The sequence below is a fragment of the Lygodium microphyllum genome, chromosome 12 (assembly GCF_053477565.2).
Source record: "Lygodium microphyllum isolate KBCC chromosome 12, Lygodium_microphyllum_v1.1.10, whole genome shotgun sequence".
Taxonomy (NCBI): Eukaryota; Viridiplantae; Streptophyta; class Polypodiopsida; order Schizaeales; family Lygodiaceae; genus Lygodium; species Lygodium microphyllum.
Window position 1 is genome coordinate 78,072,366 of NC_141146.1, and position 6,000 is coordinate 78,078,365.

The window sequence follows — 6,000 nt, forward strand, 5'->3', positions numbered from 1 at the left end:
GAAAATCTACAATATATTCCATGTTAGCTTGTTCAAAGCCTATGTACCCAATCATGAGCATGTTCGTAATGACTAACAAGGTGTAATGCCAAGCCAAGGAGTCTTTGAGCTTCAACTTGATAAAGTACTTGATGTAAAAAATAGAAGACCCTTAGAAATAGAGCCTTTATAGAGTATCTTATAGGTGAGAACATCTCAATTTCTCTAAGAGGGAGAAGGTATAATGTTTCAGACTAAGAAATATACTTTAGTACTACTCGATTATAAATATAATCATGATTAGTTAAATATGTGAATAAAGAACATGTATGAAAGAGGGGCTTATGTGGAGAGAAAAACCTTAGAGCAAGCTAGAGAATAAACTTGTTTAGTTTTAAATGTTTTTAAAACAAATTGCTATTCCTCTCCTCATTATCATTATCACCATCAAACTCTTCTAGCATCATCTTATGCTAATCATAATTAAAGATATAATCTTGATAATTGACAATCATAATTATATCTTCTTATTGCCTAAAAAAATCATAATCATGAAATGCTATATAATAAGCCTTTGAATTCAACTTGAAATTTGATCCTTCATTCTTACACACACACACACACACACACACACACACACACACACACACACACACACACACACACACACACACACACACACACACACACACACACACACACACACACATGTACACACATATATATATCTGTGTGTGTGTGTGTATAAATATATATAAAACAATATAAATATAAACACACACACACACACACACACACACACACACACACACACACACACACACACACACACACACACACATGTATATGTGTGTGTGTGTGTGTGTGTACATATATATATACATATGTATATGTGTATGTATATGTACACACACACACACACACACACACACACACACACATATGTATATACATACATATATATATGTATATAGATACACACACACACACACACATACACACACACACACACACATGTGTGTGTGTATATATATATATCCATATATATATACACATGTGTGTGTGTGTGTGTGTGTGTGTATGTATATGTATATGTATACATGTATATATACATATGTATATATATGTATATGTACATGTATGTATGTATGTATGTATGTATGTATATACACACACACACACACACACACACACACACACACACACATATATATGTATGTATGTATGTACATACACTACAAGGGAATGGGGCAATAGCGATGGCCATTTGTGACGCAAAAAAGCGGTGTCGCTAAAAGCATCGCTATTTGCTGTCTCTCTCTCTCTCTCTCTCTCTCTCTCTCTCTCTCTCAAAGCTTTAAGCTCTCTTGCTCTCTCTTTCATTCTTTCTCGCAAATGTTTTCTTGGCAAATGTTGCGTTCAGGTTTTCGAAACTTTTTCCTTAGATCGGCGTCGCTATGTGCGTGGCTATTTGCGTCGCTATTTGCATTTTCGAAAACCCGAGCTTAATATTTACCGAGAAAACATTTGCGAGAAAGAATGAAAGAGAGAGCGAGAGAGCTTAAAGCTTTTTGAGAGAGAGAGAGAGAGAAAGAGAGAGAGAGAGGGAGCTCATCACCATTGCCACCACCACTGCCGCTATACACGAAGAAGAAAGAGAAGTGTGCAAGGGAGAAGAGAGGGAATGTGCAAAGAGAAGGTACAAAGGGTTTCATCTTCAGGCCTTTGAGGTAGGTACATTGCCTCTTCTTGCTTTATTTTTGTGTTCTCTTGTTTTCTTTTTTTGTTTTTCTTTGCAAAGAGATACATGGAAAGAGAGGGAGGGAGGAAGGGAGGGAGAAGAATGAAGGGAGAGGAAGAGAGAAAGAGGGAGAGAAAGGAAACAAAGAGAAAGAGGAAGAGAGAAATGAGAGATGAAGGGAGGGAGAGAGGATGAGTGAGAGAAACAACGAGAGAGAGAGGGGGGAGAAACAAAGAGAGAGGAAACAAAGGAAAATAGAGAGAGAAAGAGGGGGAGAGAAATAGAGAGAGGGAGAGGGAAGGAAGAGAGGAGGAGAAGGTAGAAAAGAAGGGTGAGGCAAAGAGAGGAAGGAGAGTGAAAATAAGAGAGAGAGAGAGAGAGAGAGAGAGAGAGAGAGAGAGAGAGAGAGAGAGAGAGAGAGAGAGAGAGAGAAAGAGAAAATAGAGAGCGAGAGAGAGGGAGAGAGAAATAGGAAAACAATGAGAGAATGAGAGAGAAGGTTAATAAAGAAAAGTAAAGGGAGATGGGGGAGAGAGAGATAAAGAGAGGTGGGGAGACATTTCTATCAATATCTTTATTTCTTAAGCTTTTTGTTTTCTATCTTTGATTGTCTTTGTAATGAGATGAGTTGAGCGAGAGTGGGGAGGGAGAGAAATAGAGAGAAGAAGGGAGGGGAAGGAAGAGAGAGATGGAGAGAAATAAAAAACGAGAGAGAGAGGGGCTTCATAAAAAAGTGTCAAAACTCGAGCATGGCATTTTACAGGTTTGTAAACAAAAGAGAGAGAGAGAGAGAGAGAGAGAGAGAGAGAGAGAGAGAGAGAGAGAGAGGCCGCCGCCACTGCCACCATCCACGAAGAGGGAGGAGACAAGTGTAAAGGAGAAGGAAGGAACTCCCGAAGGAGAAAAAAATGAGAGAAGTATGAAGGGATTCTTCTTCAAGCTTTGAGGTAAGTGCATTATCTCTTCTCTTTTTGTTTTTCTCTTTTCTTTACTTCTTTCTTTCTTTTTGTTAATGAAGAGTGTATAGAGAGAAGAAGTGAGAGAGATCAACGTGCGTAAGAGAGAGAGAGAGAGAGAGAGAGAGAGAGAGAGAGAGAGAGAGAGAGAGAGAGAGAGAGAGTGAGTGAGTGAGAGAGAGAGGTCGCTGCCACCACCAATCCACCAAAAAAAGAGATTGGACAACTGCAAAGAAAAAGGAGGGAACCCGTGAAGGAGAAGAAGAAGAAGGAGAGAAGCTCGAAAGGATTCTTCTTCAAGCTTTGAGGTAAGTGCATTATCTCTTCTCTCTTTGTTTTTCTCTTTTCTTTACTTCTCTCTTTCTTTTTGTTGATGAAGATTGTATTGAGAGAAGAAGTGAGAGAGATCAACGTGTGCAAGGGAGATTGAGATTGAGAGAGAGAGAGAGAGAGAGAGAGGGGTCATTGCCATCGCCAATCTACCACAAAAAGAGAGGGGACAACTGCAAAGAAGAAGGAGGGAACCCGTGAAGGAGAAGAAGAAGAAGGAGAGAAGCGCAAAAAGATTCTTCTTCAAGCTTTGAGATAAGTGCATTATCTCTTCTCTCTTTGTTTTTCTCTTTCTTTTTGTTGATGAAGAGTGTATAGAGAGAAGAAGTGAGAGAGATCAACGTGCGCAAGGGAGAGAGAGAGAGAGAGAGAGAGAGAGAGAGAGAGAGAGAGAGAGAGAGAGAGAGAGAGAGAGAGGTCGCTGCCACCGCCAATCCACCACAAAAAGAGAGGGGACAACTGCAAAGAAGAAGGAGGAAACCCGTGAGAAGGAGAAGAAGAAGAATGAGAGAAGCGTGAAAGGATTCTTCTTCAAGCTTTGAGGTAAGTGTATTATCTCTTCTCTCTTTGTTTTTCTCTTTTCTTTACTTCTTTCTTTCTTTCTTTTTGTTGATGAAGAGTGTATAGAGAGAAGAAGTGAGAGAGATCAACGTGCGCAAGGGAGATTGAGAGAGAGAGAGAGAGAGAGAGAGAGAGAGAGAGAGAGAGAGAGAGAGAGAGAGAGAGAGAGAGAGAGAGAGAGAGGTCACTGCCACCGCCAATCCACCACAAAAATAGAGGGGACAACTGTAAAGAAGAATGAGGGAACCCATGAAAGGAGAAGAAGAAGAAGGAGAGAAGTGCGAAAGGATTCTTCTTCAAGCTTTGACGTAAATGCATTATCTCTTATCTCTTTGTTTTTCTCTTTTCTTTACTTCTCTTTTTCTTTTTGTTGATGAAGAGATGTATAGAGAGAAGAAGGGAGACAGATCAACACAAGGGAGATTGAGAGAGAGGGAGAGAGAAAGAGAGAGGCTGCCACTACCACTACCATTGCCACCGCATCCACTAAAAGAGAGGGGACAACTACAAAGGAGAAGGAGGGAATCCCCAACCTCTGTCTCTTCTCCATCTTGCCCTCCTCGAGCTTGCATGGTAGGCACCAAGCAAGCATGTCCCCATTTCTCGGCCATGGAAAGGCCTCATGCCAAAGCGCGCCACCTGGAGCACAAGGTGGAGCCTCCTCTAGTGCAGCAACAGGTGCTCCCCATAGAGCACAATGACCACTAGAGAAGAAGAGGAGATGGAAACCGAGCACTATCACCCTTCGGGAGATAAGGAGAATGCAGTGCGGATACGAGCTTCTCATCCCGAAAAGATCTTTTCATAAGGACGTTGTTCGGGAAGTCATGCAAGACTTGGAGTTGAAAGGGATGGAAAGATTTTGGGTACGAGTGCGAGACAGCCCACTAGTAGGAAGGTAGAATGCTACAGCTATGACGATAGAAAGAAGAGCCTACATGATGTACTACATGAACCTTCTATTACCAAGAATCTATTGTCCATTGGACCAATGGCAGAACAAAATTTGCAAGAATCTATGATTTCAACTGATGCATATGGCTGTACATTTGAAAGTACAAGGATGAGGTACTCGATGTCTTAAGAAAATGGGTTTATAAAGAGAAATGCAAGTCAGATGGTTCGTTGGAAAGGTATAAAGCCCATCTCATTGCAAAGGGACATGCACAGCAATACAGCCTAGATTATGAGGAGACTTTCAGCTTGGTTGCCAAGATGGAAATGGTGAGAATAGTCATTGCATTAGCAGCTTCTAAGGGCTGAAAATTATGAAAAATGGATGTCAAAAATGCATTCCTGAATGGTGACTTTCTTGAAGAGGTATATATGGAGTAGCATGAGGGTTATGTACACAACTTGAGGTGTATATGGATGATAGCTAGCAACCCTGTCTATCATGCTAGATCCAAACACATAGAGATTCATTACAATTCATCAGAGAAATGGTACTTGCAGGACAGATTGATCTACTTCATGTGAAGACAAAAGACCAAATAGTCGATATCTTTACCAAATCACTTGGTAAAGAGAAATTCGTTTGTTTCAGGGATCTACTTGGAGTACATCAACTAGTCTGAGCTCAAGAAATGGAGTTTGAGAAGGGGGAGGATGAGCTTGATTCTTTTGATCTTAAAACACCTCCATCCATTGAGATTCAGGGTAAAGATAAGAAAGAAAAGATAGAAGATGACTTAGACGTAGGTAAAAACAAAAAGGAAGAAGTAGTGCTTAGAGATACTACCACTCCCTATATAAGTGTTTCCGGCTCCAACACCATGGTATAACTCTTACAGATGTCCAAATGCTCCCCCAAAAAGACTTGAACAAGTTTAGAATAAGCTGGAGTGAGCAGAAGATCAATGGGACTTATTCATACCTCAGGGTCCTGACTATAATGAAAGCTTGAAGTGAAGCTCTTCTTCTTGGGCCTAACAAGTGATAAAAAAGCTCCTTGAGTAATACTTGTTTGAATTGATTATATCTAGCTTTTGCAATCACAAGCTCTTTTTCTTCTCGGACCTAAGCAAGTAATGAAAAAGCTCATTGCAAAATACATTTTCGAATTAATTATATCTAGCTTTTGCAATCAAAGAATTCAGTTTTTTTTTGAAAATCTGATACACAATTTTTAGACATTAGGTGTAGGTGACATTGGCAAATGAATTATGCAAGAATATTTAGTACATATAGCTAGAAGGGTGGCAGGGCTGCATGCCCTGCCACCTAATTTTTTTCCCCTTTGTAACCATCGCTATTTGCGTCGGAAATTTACTCTGCAACTGTCGCTATAAGTGTCGCGATTAGTGTCGCTAATTGGGTTAGCGATGCTAATAACGACGCAAATAGCGACGCAAATAGTGACGCTAATAGCGACAAATCGATCGCATCGCTAATAATGATGTCGGGGGTAATTTTTTCCAAGAATAATTCCGT